Here is a 17,561-nt window from a genome sequence, read left to right as displayed (position 1 = left end):
CCCCTGCTGCCAGAGATAGTGAATGCAGTATTTTGTTTTGTTTTTTCATTGTAGTTTAGTTTTGTCTCTTCTGGAAGTCAATATAAATGGAACTATAGAACATGTTCTCTTCTGTGTCTGATTTATTTTGCTCAGCATAATTTCTGTGAGATCTATTCATGTCATTGTGTATATTATTATTCTATTCTTTTTAATTGCTGAATGTTTCATTCTATAAATGTAGCACAATTTTGTTTGCTCATTCTTGTCCTGATGGACATTTTGGAGTTTTCCCTGTTTGGGGTTATTATGAAGAATGCTTCCATAAATATTCTTGTACATAAATTACACCTTGATTTCTCTTGGGTAAATGCCTAGCAGTGGAATTACTGAATAACAGAGTAGATACATGTTTAACTTTATAAGAAACTCACATGATTTTCCAAAGTGGTTGTATTCTTATATTCCCAACAGGAATGTATGATAGAGTTCTAATTACTCCATGTCCTCACCAACATTTAATGTGGTAATTCTCTTTAATTTTAGACATGCTGGTGGCTATGGAATGATAACTTGTATTAATTTGCATATCAAATTCCTTGCAATTTCTGTCCCTTTTCTAGTGGCTTTCCAGTGTTTCCAATTAATTGTTTTAGAATATATCTCTAAATATTTAATTGTTTTCGTTGGCAGGGTTAGTCCTTTGCAAGCTATTCTACCATTACTAAAATCCTTGCAAAGGTCTATAGAGGTGTGGCTTTATGGTTTGTCTATTTGGTGTTGGCATTTTGCAAATTGGTGACACCTTTGAGAAATGATTGTCTCTTATCACATTCAACCCTTCTCCTTCATGGGGGCAAATTATCTTAAGGTTAGTATTTTTCAACTTGTCTCAATTGTTGCATCTTATCTTTTTGCTCTGATATTGAAATTAGCAGAAACTTAGGTTACTTGAACATGAAAAAACCGTCCAAATTATAGTTTAGGGGTCTTCTGCCTGCTCACACATCTTTTGGTTTTGCTTGGCATTTTGAACAAACAGGATTCATGAGAAAAAATGAATCTGCTCATAACTCAGTCAAATAAAATATAATGTAATATTACAGAACATTGCTGATAGAACATTCTTACAGCACATGGAAGGTGGGTACAACCATGGTATAGACAAACCCAACAGTGAGTGTAGAGGCATGAATGAGGAGTGGGTGAGATTCTGAATATGCTGAACTCGCTGAGTATGCTGCCGTAAGTTGCAACGGGCCAGAGGAGTGAGGCCATGTGTGTTAGACCAGGTCTGATGGTGCTGTTGTTACATTACATCTCTTTTTAGAGTTATACTGGCTCTCTAAGAATAAATTTTATTACGTTTCTATCTTCCTTAATTGTACACTAGAAACATCAGAACAGTGGTACTGGAATAGTCCTCAATATTCTCGTAGTATTAATTTATTAGTTATGGTGATGATAAAAGAATGTCAAGTGTTACTTGGGGTGAGTGCTTACTAGGCCATTGCAATAATATTCCTTTCAGAGGTGACCCTGGGTAAAATGGCAAGGCAGGCCAAGTTCATCTTTGGTAATTCCACCTCCCCTTTAAGTTAGTCCTTCCTGTTCTCTGTCTTCAAATGTCTCTTACTCCAGAAAGATGCTCAGTGATCTCCTCTCTCCAGGAACACTTGCTAAAAAGGAAGACAGGGAATTCATGGGCTAATTCACACTAAAGTGATAGTGATCGATATCTTCGCATTCTGCCCCTCTTAGGGGTGTGTGTGTGTGTATTTTTAAATGATGTTAAAAGGGCTGTTTTACCCATGAGAAGGAGATTTTTAATGTTCAAGTTTCAGGATCTATAGCATCACTGTGTGGGCTGTATTTTAGAAGCTCAGAGCTGATCTCCCTGTCTGTGGGAGCCTTATCTTGTCAGTGTAGCTCCTAGGCTAGGGCTCAACTTGAGCTGGCACGTTGCTGCCGCCTTAGGGCCCAGCTTCCTTGTCAGATGCAGAGAATGTGATGACTGTCTCTGTGCGTGTTACGCAAGGAAGGAATGGTGCTCCCCAGCCCACACACTCCTGCCTCCGCCGTGTCAGCACAGGGACCTGGCTCTGTGAGAATGCCCCTGGTTTGGCCTCTCTCCTGTCAGCCACCCTAGATCATCTCTGGCTATCAGGTGACAGGTCAGCTGGAGAACATTGGGAGCTCTAGTTCCCACCTGGGGTCCTGGAGGGCTTTCCATAAAGGAGCAGGGTGAGTCAGGCTTGCCTGGTGTGGCGCAGGCTGTGAAGGGGGCATTGGCCTGGGATCCCAGAGGGATGGTCAAGGCTCAAGAAATGTTGGTTGATGAAAGAATGAAATAATGCCATTTGCAGCAACATGGATGGACCTAGCGATTATCACAGTAAGTGAAGTAAGTCAGGCAGAGAAAGACAAATACCATATGATATCATTCATATGTAAAATCTAAAAAAATGATACAAATGAACTTGTTTACAAAACAGAAACAGAATCACAGATTCAGAAAATAAATTTATAGTTACCAAAGGGGAAAGTGAAGGTGGGGGAAGGATAAATTAGCAGGTTGCGATTAGATTAACATATACACACTACTGTATTTAACATAGATAACAAGGACCTATAGCACAGGGACGTCTGCTCAATATTCTGTAATAACCTGTATGTGAAAAGAATCTGAAAAAAGCATAGATATATGTATAACTGAATCACTTTGCTTTGCAGCAGAAACTAACACAACATTGTAAATCAATTATAATATAAAATAAAAGTGAAGTTAAAAAAGAAAGACATGTTGGTTGAACCTCAGTGTATACCTGATCTATCTCATAGGGTTGTTTGGGAGGTCAGATGATAGAATGTGTAGGAAAGTCTTCTCTGAAGGCACATCTCCATGTTCCTGTTGTCAGGGCAGCAAGAGTCCTGTCATTCTCCCCACCCCTGCGTGGCACCCACGTATAATCAGCAGGTGTATTTTATTTCGGCACTGTTTTTCTTTTATACTAGAAGCCTCAAGAATTTAGTGGACAGTTTCTAATGTGATGTTGGCTTATCGCCATGCCTGTTTCCCTTTCATGGCCTGTTCTAGGGGTTCTGCCATTAACCGAGATGCTATAATCCCAAGGCTCTCCTTTAAAATGCAATTGCTTAAATGGAGGTATGGTCTGTGATACACCAGACTGGCATTAGGAGTTGCTGACTAGTCCTTATTTCATCCTGTCTCATCTTCTCATCTTTCGATAATTGTGCTGAATTTGCAGCTAAGGCAAAAGAGTTTTTGTTAAATAAAAGACATGACATGAGAAATGACATGAGCGATGCCTGCTGGGTACAGACCTGTGATCTCATCACAGATGCTGGGGATATAAAGATGAACAAGATACAGACACTGGAACGAGCTCCTCTGCTGTGGGGGCCCAGGACCCAGCACAGGAATAAGTTCAAGGCACGGTGCTGGCTGGCAGGAACATGTGATCAGATCAGCCAGGAGATTTTAGAGGAAGCTCCACTGGGGAGGAGCATAGTGGAACGATCAATAGAAATATTGCTGGCGGAGGAGAATGTTTAAGAGGGGAAGATAGGTATAGAGGTGAGAGAACAGTGAAGAGTTCCTAAGACTGAGCATAGTGAGAGGGGTGCCGAGTGAGAGGGAGTGCGGTAGGAAGTGCGGCAGAGACTTGGGAGGGCCTCATGCTCGTGGCTCAGTGGTAAAGAATCTGCCTGCCAGTACAGGAGATGCAGGTTCAATCCCTCAGTCGGGAAGATCCCCTGGAGAAGGACATGGCAACCCACTCCAGTATAATTGGGAAATACCATGGACAGAGGAGCCTGGAGGGCTACAGTCCATGGGGTCGCAAAGAGTCAGACACAAACGAGAAACTGAGCCCACAGGCATGTGTAGGTTTGCCCAGGACAGTCTGAGTTTGTCTGCTGGACCAGTGTAACCACTCACAGCATCATGAGGATCCCAGGTTAGAGGATAAACTGCATGGTTACACTACTTCTAGGCTCGCAGACATGATGGAGTGCCAGTGAAGGGTTTTAAGGAGTGGGAAAATCTTACTTGGTGGCCATGGGTACATGGGGCTGGGGGCAGAGGGCTACTAGGATCATAAGAGGAGATGGGTATAGATAGCCAGTAAGAGACAATTAAAGTTTTCTAAGAGAGAGATGGATGGAGGTTCGTGACATTGTACAGGAGACAGAAATCAAGACCATCCCCAAGAAAAAGAAATGCAAAAAAGCAAAATGGCTGTCTGAAGAGGCCTTACAAATAGCTGTGAAAAGAAGGGTAGCAAAAAGCAAAGGAGAAAAGGAAAGATATACCCATTTGAATGCAGAGTTCTAAAGAATAGCAAGGAGAGATAAGAAAACCTTCCTCAGCGATCAATGCAAAGAAATAGAGGAAAACAGTAGAATGGGAAAGACTAGAGATCTCTTCAAGAAAATTAGAGATACCAAGGGAACATTTCATGCAAAGATGGGCACAATAAAGGACAGAAATGTTATGGACCTAAAGGAGTAGAAGATATTAAGAAGAGGTGGCAAGAATACACAGAACTGTACAATAAAGATCTTCACGACCCAGATAATCATGATGGTGTGATCACTCACCTAGAGCCAGACATCCTGGAATGTGAAGTCAAGTGGGCCTTAGGAAGCATCACTATGAACAAAGCTAGTGGAGGTGATGGAATTCCAGTTCAGCTATTTCAAATCCTGAAAGATGATGCTGTGATAGTGCTGCACTCAATATGCCAGCAAATTGGGAAAACTCAGCAGTGGCCACAGGACTGGAAAAGGTCAGTTTTCATTCCAACCCCAAAGAAAGGCAAAGCCAAAGAATGCTCAAACTACCACACAATTGCACTCATCTCACATGCTAGTAAAGTAATGCTCAAAATTCTCCAAGCCAGGCTTCAGCAATACGTGAACTGTGAACTTCCAGATGTTCAAGCTGGATTTAGAAAAGGCAGAGGAACCAGAGATCAAATTGCCAACATCTGCTGGATCATCAAAAAAGCAAGAGAGTTCCAGAAAAACATCTATTTCTGCTTTATTGACTATGCCAAAGCCTTTGACTGTGTGGATCACAATAAACTGTGGAAAATTCTGAAAGAGATGAGAATGCCAGACCACCTGACCTGCTTCTTGAGAAACCTGTATGCAGGTCAGGAAGCAACAGTTAGAACTGGACATGGAACAACAGACTGGTTCCAAATAGGAAAAGGAGTACACCAAGGCTGTATATTGTCACCCTGCTTATTTAACTTATATGCAGAGTACATCATGAGAAATGCTGGGATGGAAAGCCAAGCTGGAATCAAGATTTCCGGGAGAAATATCAATAACCTCAGACATGCAGATGCACCACCCTTATGGCAGAAAGTGAAGAAGAACTAAAAAGCCTCCTGATGAAAGTGAAAGAGGAGAGTGAAAAAGTTGGCTTAAAGCTTAACATTCAGAAAACTAAGATCATGGCATCTGGTCCAATCACCTCATGGGAAATAGACGGAGAGACAGTGGAAACAGTTCAGACTTTATTTTTTTGGGCTCCAAAATCACTGCAGATGGTGACTGCAGCCATGAAATTAAAAGACGCTTACTCCTTGGAAGGAAAGTTATGACCAACCTAGATAGCATATTAAAAAGCAGAGACATTACTTTGCCAACAAAGGTCCGTCTAGTCAAGGCTGTGGTTTTTCCAGTGGTCATGTATGGATGTGAGAGTTGGACTGTGAAGAAAGCTGAGTGCCGAAGAATTGATGCTTTTGAACTGTGGTGTTAGAGAAGACTCTTGAGAGTCCCTTGGACTGTAAGGAGATCCAACCAGTCCATCCTAAAGGAGATCAGTCCTGGGTGTTCATTGGAAGGACTGATGCTGAAGCTGAAACTCCAATACTTTGGCCACCTGATGCGAGGAGCCGACTCATTTGGAAAGACCGTGATGCTGGGAAAGATTGAGGGCAGGAGGAGAAGGGGACGACAGAGGATGAGATGGTTGGATGGCATCACCAACTCTATGGACATGGGTCTGGGTGAACTCCGAGAGTTGGTGATGGACAGGGAGGCCTGGCGTGCTGCGGTTCATGGGGTCACAAAGAGCTGGATACAACTGAGCAACTAAACTGAACTGAAGAGAGAGATTACTAGAACTGGAGTTAAGTTGGAATCTGTGGGGATAAATGGAGAGTGGGGGACAGCTATGAGAAATGTAACCAGCAGGAATTGGCAGTTCATGGGGTGTCAGGGATGAAGAAGGATGAGACTCCAGTGATGCTCAGAGGATGTCGTGCAGTCATTCACCAGATTAGAAACAAAGCAGTAGAAGGTGGTGAATTCGACTTTGAGCAGGTGGAGTTTGAGACACTTGTGAGAAATACAGGAGGAGATGCTTAGTAGCAATAAGAGTCTAGAGTTTGTTAAGGCATCTAGGCGTGAGATGTAACCCTGGCTGCCAGTGGGAGACTGGGACCCACTGAGAAGATTTAGAAAACCAAGGTTGACTAAGAGCAGAACTCTGTGGAACACCAATAATTAAGAATCTGGCTCACAGATTATAATTTGTCAAACTCACCCAAACTCTGTTGAAGGTTTACTTAATGAACACTCATTTTGTTAGTATATTTATTACTTATTCAATAATATTTGAGTGCTTAGTGCATGTTAGGGACTGTTTTGCCAGATGGTAGAACATCTTACAAATTGACATCAAAATGTTTGCTAATGAAGTTTGAAAAAAGTACAGACATAAAGGACTTTTAGAAAAAAAAGTTACACATTAGTTGGTGTTAACATCAGTAGCTTCACAATTTGATCATGAAGTATGCTATGTATAGATTTATGTTTAATGCTAAGATGAGAAGATGCGCCTGCTTCAAAACCCAACATTGAACTGAGATGGAGCAAGAAAAACTCTTCATGGAGATCTGTCACAGAGCCGAAGGCATAACATTGTCAACTGGATCAAAAACCCATCACCATTGTTCATATTAAGAAAGATGTTATCACTCTTGATCAGATATAGAATTCCCCTCAGCACAGCTGCCAAGACACAGTTGAACTGACTTACTGTTTTCAAAGGGCTGTCTCATGTCATTCTTTATTTCATTCTGACTAAGCCTTTCTGGAGCTAACCACTGGATCAGCCACCTAATCGAGCTGAAATTTTATTAAAGTGATGAAAGAAACCTGTACTTCTAATGCAACCTCTAGATGCTGTCACTGTGGCTCTGTTTGATGGTCACTATGCTGGAGTAGTTCTTACCTGGAAGAGTGGAGTGGCCAAGAAAAAGAAAGTTTGAAGTATTGTTGAAAATGCATTGAACTAAACTCGTCACTTTTATAATTGGAAGAGAAGCAACAAAAGAAATTGTTAAAATAGTGATATCCCCTCAACAAATCCAAAAAGATGTTGTTGCACTGTAATGCTATTAAGAAATACAGTTTAAGATTTGAAGATAGTGTAGTTTATATAAGTGAAGTTTGCCTGGATTCAGGGTATCTCATACTTCAATGATTGGCCCACAGAGCGAGAACCAAATGACGTGTGTTTCCTTATGGGAGTACACCATCCCATTTGTGAAGTAGTCTTGCCAAAAAATCAAGCCCAAATCTGGTGAGGCTTCCACATTTAACCACCATTGTGGAGGGAATAGGGGGATAGGAACACATTTAAAATGACACCACGAGATACAATCAGCAAAATTCAAAATGTGGAAACATTTGATAAGACAAGAGACTTGCTTCCTTTGACTAAAACTTGGAAGAGAAAAAGAAAAGAGAAGGGAAAACCAAAAATAGCAAAAGATTAAAAATTGGAAGAAAAAAGGAAAAAAGGAGAGAAAACCAAAATAACAAATGAGAAACATATTAACCACCTTCAACATGTGAAACATATCAAGCAAGAATTGCAAAACGAACTCTCAGGATACAACTGGGAAAATGTATGACTGCGTACATCATAATAATAAGGAATTATTAACCTTATTTAGCTGTGATTGTGGCATTTTGGTTGTTTATTTTATTTTATTTTATTTTTTTTAAAGTTTACAGTTCTGTTTTTTTTGGTTTTTTTTTATTAGTTGGAGGCCAATCACTTCACAACATTTCACTGGGTTTTGTCATACATTGATATGAATCAGCCATGGATTTACACGTATTCCCCATCCCGATCCCCGCTCCCACCTCCCTCTCCACCTGATTCCTCTGGGTCTTCCCAGTGCACCAGGCTGGAGCACTTGTCTCATGCATCCCACCTGGGCTGGTGATCTGTTTCACCATAGATAGTATACATGCTGTTCTTTTGAAATATCCCACCCTCACCTTCTCCCACAGAGTTCAAAAGTCTGTTCTGTATTTCTGTGTCTCTTTTTCTGTTTTGCATATAGGGTTATCGTTACCATCTTTCTAAATTCCATATATATGTGTTAGTATGCTGTAATGTTCTTTATCTTTCTGGCTTACTTCACTCTGTATAATGGGCTCCAGCTTCATCCATCTCATTAGGACTGGTTCAAATGAATTCTTTTTAATGGCTGAGTAATATTCCATGGTGTATATGTACCACAGCTTCCTTATCCATTCATCTGCTGATGGGCATCTAGGTTGCTTCCATGTCCTGGCTATTATAAACAGTGCTGCGATGAACATTAGGGTGCACGTGTCTCTTTCAGATGTGGTTTCCTCAGTGTGTATGCCCAGAAGTGGGATTGCTGGGTCATATGGCAGTTCTATTTCCAGTTTTTTAAGGAATCTCCACACTGTTTTCCATAGCGGCTGTACTAGTTTGCATTCCCACCAACAGTGTAAGAGGGTTCCCTTTTCTCCACACCCTCTCCAGCATTTATTGCTTGTAGACTTTTGGATAGCAGCCATCCTGACTGGCGTATAATGGTACCTCATTGTGGTTTTGATTTGCATTTCTCTAATAATGAGTGATGTTGAGCATCTTTTCATGTGTTTGCTAGGCATCTGTATGTCTTCTTTGGAGAAATGTCTGTTTAGTTCTTTGGCCCATTTTTTGATTGGGTCATTTATTTTTCTGGAATTGAGCTGCAGGAGTTGCTTGTATATTTTTGAGATTAATCCTTTGTCTGTTTCTTCATTTGCTATTATTTTCTCCCAATCTGAGGGCTGTCTTTTCACCTTACTTATAGTTTCCTTTGTAGTGCAAAAGCTTTTAAGTTTCATTAGGTCCCATTTGTTTAGTTTTGCTTTTATTTCCAATATTCTGGGAGGTGGGTCATAGAGGATCTTGCTATGATTTATGTCGGAGAGTGTTTTGCCTATGTTCTCCTCTAGGAGTTTTATAGTTTCTGGTCTTACATTTAGATCTTTAATCCATTTTGAGTTTATTTTTGTGTATGGTGTTAGAAAGTGTTCTAGTTTCATTCTTTTGCAAGTGGTTGACCAGTTTTCCCAGCACCACTTGTTAAAGAGGTTGTCTTTTTTCCATTGTATATCCTTGCCTCCTTTGTCGAAGATAAGGTGTCCATAGGTTCGTGGATTTATCTCTGGGCTTTCTATTCTGTTCCATTGATCTATATTTCTGTCTTTGTGCCAGTACCATACTGTCTTGATGACTGTGGCTTTGTAGTAGAGTCTGAAGTCAGGCAGATTGATTCCTCCAGTTCCATTCTTCTTTCTCAAGATTACCTCAACATAATAAAAGCTATATATGACAAACCCACAGCAAGCATCACCCTCAATGGTGAAAAATTGAAAGCATTTCCCCTGAAATCAGAAACAAGACAAGGGTGCCCACTCTCACCACTACTATTCAACATAGTGTTGGAAGTTCTGGCCACAGCAATCAGAGCAGAAAAAGAAGTAAAAGGAATCCAGATAGGAAAAGAAGAAGTGAAACTCTCACTGTTTGCAGATGACATGATCCTCTACATAGAAAACCCTAAAGACTCTACCAGAAAATTACTAGAGCTAATCAATGAATATAGTAAAGTTGCAGGATATAAAATTAACACACAGAAATCCCTTGCATTCCTATATACTAACAATGAAAAAAACAGAAAGAGAAATTAAGGAAACAATACCATTCACCATTGCAACAAAAAGAATAAAATACTTAGGAGTATATCTACCTAAAGAAACAAAAGACCTATACATAGAAAACTATAAAACACTGATGAAAGAAATCAAAGAGGACACAAACAGATGGAGAAACATACCATGTTCATGGATTGGAAGAATCAATATTGTCAAAATGGCTATTCTACCCAAAGCAGTCTATAGATTCAGTGCAATCCCTATCAAGCTACCAACGGTATTTTTCACAGAACTAGACCAAAGAATTTCACAATTTGTATGGAAATACAAAAAACCTCGAATAGCCAAAGTAATCTTGAGAAAGAAGCATTTTGGTTGTTTAAAATAGAGCATCTATGAGCGAAACATACTGAAATGTTTACTGATAAAATGATTCCTGAGGTATACTTCAGAGTATTTCAGAGGTGGAAGAAGGGGAGAGAGGGTACAGATAAAACCAGATTGGCCACAAGTTGCCTCTTGAAGCTAGATGACAGTTACATGTAGGTTTATAAGCTTGACTACTTTTTCATGTGTTTGAAATTCTCCTTAATAAGAAATCAAAATTACACATTTAAAATACCTATTTCCTAAACAAAAAACAGTATGTGGGTTGCCTCTGGAACATCCAAATGATGCTTTAACTTTGAACACATGATATCTATTCTCATTTATAAATTAAAGCTGGTGTTTTTTATCTCTATACATTTTATCCTTAATTCCCAATTTTTATGTATGACGAAGAGGAAGAGCTAAACATTTAAATGACTAGAGTACTTCAGAAATATTTTTAAAGATTCTAAATAAATACTAAGCTGTGAGTCAAAAACTGCAGGTAGGAAGAAATGAGTAAGACAAATCCTTTCGTTCTGTTGTAAAGTTCTCACTCATAACCAATGACACGTAAATCATCTATTAACAATTACATAACACTTTGCCCTTAGAAAGTTTCATTTAACACTTTGTCCTTAGAAAGTTTCATTTTAAGATAGTTTTCTTAAAGAATGACATAAAGCAAAAGAATTAATGGTAGACAAATCTTGTGGACATGTCTTTTCCCCAGAGTTCCCCAAGCAAAGTTGAGAGTATTCTGTACCAGTTTGGAGGAAAAAGTGATTTCTTAAAAGATAAACAAAAATACAGTCTGACAAAGAACCTGTCATTTGTGGATTTGAAGCTCATCGAGAAAGCGTCACTGAAGCTTTGAATTGCCCCCCTCTTTCAGACTCTTAGATTATGTTACTTGGAGCTAATACTCATTTCCCCTGGGGAGAGGATGGAAAGTGATGGAATTTTGGTATCTGCCTAAAGTATTCTTTCTTCTAAGGGAGTGCACTATAAGGTTGAGTGAGATTCTGATCTTTTTGAAACATTTTCCCTCAGATTTCCTGTGTCAAACCACTGGTTTACACGTAATTATGTTCTCTGCTAAATCATCATGGCCGCATGCACCAAGGCAGATGAAACGTGTGTTAACTGCTTGGAGGCTGCAACTCACAGTTTCTCACACTCTCTGTGCGTCATTTTTAAAGGGGGAAAAGTCATCTCTGATGGCAGTTTTCAGTATTCCTTTCTCATGTTTCAAGCCTGGGGACATATTGTTGATATAAAGTTAGCTTTTTGAAAAAATACGTATTCTTTCTGTACATTCAACCTGAGGGATGAGTGGCTACTTCAGTCCTCCTGGTGGTCCAAGCAGTTCTGTGGCTCCCATTGGAAATGACTGCTGGGTTGGAGACAGGGCTGGGGGGTAACAAAGAGGCATTGAGGCAATGGGGAGAAAAGGAAAGCTGGAAAAAGAAATGATCTTTTTAAAGAATTGAGACTAAACTGCCCATGTCGTGGTTGACCTGATCTTCTTTCCCATGAGAGCAGGCTCATTTATTGAGCTCCTTCTGAGGACCAGACACTGTGCTCAGCCTGAAACTGAGCAAGGAGCAATAGCAGCTCTTGTTTCATTTTCTTCCAGTAGCAAGATAGCCTCTTACCCTCCTAATAGTTGCTGTCTATATGTTCATGCCATCATGCATATTATTTCATTTGCTCCTCACAACAAACTTCTGAGGCTGATATAGTTCTCAGTATGCAAGCGGTGAATCCAGCTCAGGGATGCTGAGTTGCTATGGTCTCCTGAATAAAGAGTGCTGGAACCCAGACACAAGCTCAGACTGGGATGCTGAGGTCCACGATCTTCCTAGGCCATCCACTATCTGGGAGGTGTTTCCATGTTTTCTCTTTATTCTACCTTGGATAAAAACTGTCCTTTAGGTGATATAATCCCAACCTTCGCAGAGTTTTGTTTTCTTTTGGGATAATGTTCTTTTGTGAGACTTTCTTTGGATTCCTCCTTCTTACACCTAAAGGTTGACAGTAACCTGGGAAAGGTACTACCTTCTTAAATACCAGGTATAGATCAGAGAACTCTGGGAAGACTGAGCTTGAGATTTGCTGAGTTTTACCATCATCATCAGTATGTTCTCTTATTGAAAGCATTAAACTAGAACTTGGAAAAATTTTAAGTCAGACAAGTTCAGTTAGCATATGATAGCTATATTTGCTTAGTTATGTCTCAACCATTGTTGGCTTCATTCTGACTACTTCTGTTACTTTCATTGACTATTGATGATGAACTTTTAAATGGTTCCCAAAGTGTGGTCCTGCAGATCTCTGGGAGTTCCAGAATATTCAACCCTGATTATTCATTGGAAGGATTGATGCTGAGTCTAAAGCTCCCAATACTTTGGCCACCTGATGTGAAGAGCCGAATCATGGGAAAAGGTGCTCTTGCTCAAAAAGATTGAAGTCAAAGGAGAAGAGGGTGGCAGAGGATGAGATGGTTCGATAGCATCACTGACTCAATGAACTTGAGTTTGAGCAAACTCTGGGGATAGTGAAGGACAGGGAAGCCTGGTGTGCTGCAGTCCATGGGGTTGCAAAGAGTCGGACATAACTTAGGGACTGAACGACAACAATGCATAAGGCACTCTATACTACAATACTATTGTGTCTTAAGAAAGAACACTTGAATAATTGATCTACTTTTTTCACCCCATGGGACATCATTTTTACTTGAAAGAATGACAAACTGTAGTTATGGAGACATAGGATTTTGTCAGGTATTTTCTTAAAAATGAATGAAATGAGCTTTTTATTTCCAAGCAAAAAGCTGAGTATGATGCTAGTGATAAAATTGGATCCTGCAAGGCATGGGTAGAATTTTGGAAATTTTATACTTACCATATGAGCTTGTCAGCTTGCAATACTTAAAAAAAAACAACAACTCTTCTTATGAATTTGTTGTTTATTAACAATCGTGAGTTTTTTTTTTAATATTGTAAAATAGGTCAACATTTGGAAGAAGATCTGCATAATTCAGTAAACCCTCATTTTCAAAATGACCAATACAAAATGTTACAAAGCCATGCATGAGTCAAGGATCCATTGAAAGCTTAAGATACACTAATTGATTTAGTGTAACAGTATAAAAATCTCATCAATTATATAGATTCTACATTGCAACTAACTCTTAAACTACCAGTTGTCAAGTTTTGGTATAGAATTAAAGAAGCACCGGAAAAAGCTATTAAAACACTCTCTTTTCCACTACCCTGTATGAGGCTAGATTTTGTTCATATACTTCATCTAAAACAGTGTTGTAGAAGATGGAATACAGAAGCAGATCTAAGAATCTTACTGGCCTCTGAGTCACACTTTAAAGGGATTTGCAAAATTGTAAAACAATGTCACTCTTCTCACTTAATTTTTTTTTTTTGAAAATAGAGTTCTCTTTCATAAAGAATGTTATTTATGTTAACATGCAATGGACTTGTTATTGTTTTAAATGAATAAAATTTGTTAAAGTCTCAATTTTAATTTCTAACATGATAAATAACAGTAGAGAGAACCCACATAAACAAACTGAGCCCTTGATTTTTAAGACTAGAAAAGGGTCCTGAGGCCAAATTATCTCTAGAATTTCTAGGTTATCTCCCCTTTAATTTTTCTTTCAGAAGTCCAGCACTTTTTGTGATAATTTAAAGAAGAAGGAACTGACAAGCTTTTGTGTCTGCTCTACTGGGACTGATGTTAGGTGACAATTAGGTGATATACGCAACAGAAAAATTCAGTCATTTTTTGAAACTGTTATCCTTTTTCTCTAATTATTTTTTACCGTGTGGTGTACTTCTGCAGCCAGTTTTTCTTATAAGCCCTTTCTCATAAAAATAGGGAGGTCAGGAAATGACACCCAAACTACCCAGAAACCTGTGGTGGTTTCTAACTTTAGAGATGCTGCTATCGGTAGCTTGATGCTAAACCTTTGCTTGATTTGAGCAGAACAAGGCAGTCGCAGTACTTCTGAGCAAGTGGTCAGAGCTGTTAGCACTAAAAGCTGAACCACAAAAATAGCTCAAAAGCCAATGGATGGCAGCATCCGCAGATTCACCTTCTGTGACACTCACCCACTAGCATGTTCATCTGAAATCAAGATTCGTGCAGAACACAGAGCCTGACTAGTATCTTCATTTTCTCAAGTTTCTTTTTTTTTTTTTTTTAGTTGGAATTACACTCATGCAGAATTCTCTCAGTGGAGCTGAGATCTGGGGAAAACAGAAATGATTTAATTTTTTGATAGAAAAATTAATTGCTACAGAGTCTGGTTTCATTGTGCTTCAGTCTCATTTCCAGCAACCCCAGTGCTCTCTGCTCTTATTGTTTCAAATGAGCAAGGCAGCAGAGGTTCTGTGCGCCAGGCCAGTTATATTGACATCCCTTTTAGTAGGGTTTTTTCCCCAGTAACGCCTGTGTCAGTAATGTCTGAGGCAGGAAGACCTGTTTCTTCTCCCCTGAAACTTGTCATCAGCATTAGGATTTCATCCTGGTGTTTGAAACTTCTGTTCAGCACTAGCTGACTTCCTGTGGGAGGCTGAGGGTGGGCGAGGGGAGCCTTAGTGGTCTAGGGTTGGAGACACATTCTCTGTGTATGTCAGAGATTGCCTTTGATTTTCCTAAGCCGCAGCTTAGTTCTAACATTGTTTTGGAGAAAGTCGGTTGCTATCTCTGTGAATTTACTTGGGTTACACAATTTACTGGGTTGGGCAGTACTTCTAAATTATCACCACTTGGGTCCAATGGGTCAAGAGAACTCTCTCTGGACACACAGTGTGTTTACGTATAACATGTGATATATGTATGCATGCATGTGTGTAGGTAGGTACTTACTAATGACATTGAGTTTATTCCTATAGAACTCAAAGTTTGGTGTGTGGCGGAGACACAAACAACTAGACAAATTAACATAATATGCCAAGTGGTAAATGCTATGGAAAAAATAGGGCAGAGTGAGGGGACAGAGATGAGGACTGTGTGTGTGCTATTCTGTTCAAATTAGGTTGGTGTTGGAGCTGCCGACCTAAAGGGAAGGAGGGACCATGAGATTGTGTTACGGGAAGAGGGGACAGGAAATACAGAAACCTTCAGTGGGGAGTGTGGAGGGGGAGTGAGTGTTAGCAGAGGAGAAGATTGTTACTGAGCGCTCAAGTTCAGGGGAGGTACTAGCATCCTCGTTGACGAAGTCTGCACCCTGTTAATGTCGCTTCCCTTATCAGGAACACATCTTTGTTAATTGAGTGAAGTTCACCTATATTTGATGCTGTCTTACCATCTGGCTGAACATAATCTTTCTTCTTCGTCTAGGAGCCCATAGAGCACCATATTTACATCCGCTTATAGTGATTTAATGTAAGTTGTTAAGCAAAAACTTTTAAATTTATCATGAAGACTATCCTGAGTTCTGTGCATTCCATCAGGGTTTCTTATTGTTCTAAGCTACATTAGGATCAGTTGCATAGTTTAATATGCATTAAAAGTTCAAATGTACTATCTGGCAATATATAACAGTTCCATATACTACTAAATATAATTAGGTATAATTCAAATTCAATTATAGGTTATTAGGAAATTACTCTTATTCACCTGACCTATCTAAAACACAGTCAGAAAATTTGGTTCAGCTAGAATCTTCTGTCCATGAATGTGGTGGAAACTCACTTTTGTTGAGTTTTAATAAATGCTATGACATTTGGAGAAGTAAGTAGGTTAAAGGTCAGTCTGGGCACATAGGAGACTTAGTATATAACTTTTTGAAGGTTAATTCTTACTGCATTTTGTGTAAACAAGGATACTTCCATTATCTGAGTCCTTCAATTGAGAATTACCAAGTCCTGAAAATCGGGCTTCAAAAAGTATGAAATGGCAAGAGAGGAGGATCTGTTCTAGAACAATGAAATCACTTGAGAATTTTGAAAAATGCAGATTTTTTTTTCAGGCCCCAGACTGAATCAGAATCTCCTGGAAAGAGGCCAGGAAAACAGATTCCTAATAAGCACTTAGAGTGGTTCTAATGTTTGGCCAAGTTTGAATGCCCCTGTTATACTTTAAATCATATCTAATTTGATTAATGGAAAATTTTGGTGATTGGGAGGAAGTTTACAGGTTGAAAAAAAAAAAGGAAAAAAAACTGCATAGCAGAGTGTATTACTTTGCTCTAATCTTTTAAGAGTTGACAAAACCCCAAATGCATTTTTTTTTTAAGAAACTTTAAAATGCTGTGACATAAACAGGTCGGGTTACAGTTTTTGCACCTTTGGGAGAAGAAAATGAGACTCAGAGGCTAAGGGCCTTGCTTAGTATATATGTATATATGTCTAAATTTGGTGCTAATGCTGAGACTCAAATCAGGATTGAATGCATAAAATCAAGATGGGAATGTTGGCTTTGAGACAACTTCTAGGCGTTTCCCCTTCTCTTTGAGTAGCTGGGATCAGGAAAAGGCGATTTAAAGTGATTCCAGTTACAATAGAAGCAACATTTAAAAAGCAACATATATGTTTTAAAAGATTTGATTGCTGTTCTGTCTTTAAAAATGACAAGAATTATGAAAATGTCTTTCATCTTTTATTTATCAGTATTTGTGTTACAGTGGCACCTGTATGCTAAGTCTTAGAGCCAAGAACAGATTAAATAACTCAGTATGTACTTTTCTGATTCAAAGGTTTTATATCTTCCACTTTACACTGACTTTCTCAGCACTCTCATGAGGAGAGTTATTTTTGCAAAAATATTTGAAGGTATCATCAAGTTTTCCAAAGGCTGGGCATAGCTCCACTGGTGTTGATCTCCTGCTCGGTGGTGGTGGACCTGATACACAGATTTACCTTGTCAGGGGCTTAGCTGTGATTGGGCTTCCCTGGTAACTCAGACAGTAGAAAATCCACCTGCAATGTGGGAGACCTGGATTCGATCCCTGGGTCGGGAAGATTCCCTGGAGGAGGGCATGGCAACCCACTCCAGTATTCTTGTCTGGAGAATCTTCTGAATAGAGAAGCCTGGTGGGCTACAGTCTATGGGGTCGCAAAGAGTTGGACATGACTAAGCAACCACACACAGCACAGTAGCTGTGATTGGAGCAGGTTGTCAACCACTTCCAAGACTTGCATCAACTACAAGGTCTCGCTTTGACCCCGCACCTG

The 17,561-nt window shown here is 39.6% G+C and overlaps 1 protein-coding gene across 1 annotated transcript in view; it reads left to right on the top strand.

Annotated features, from left to right (window-relative positions):
• PRKCH (protein kinase C eta) overlaps positions 1-17,561 on the top strand; it is a 241,942-nt gene that overhangs the window by 69,639 nt on the left and 154,742 nt on the right. The window lies entirely within an intron of this gene.

Source organism: Dama dama, chromosome 12, assembly GCF_033118175.1.
Source record: "Dama dama isolate Ldn47 chromosome 12, ASM3311817v1, whole genome shotgun sequence".
Classification (NCBI taxonomy): Eukaryota; Metazoa; Chordata; class Mammalia; order Artiodactyla; family Cervidae; genus Dama; species Dama dama.
Note: the sequence above shows the minus strand (reverse complement) of the source record. Positions and strands in the feature narration are given on the sequence as shown.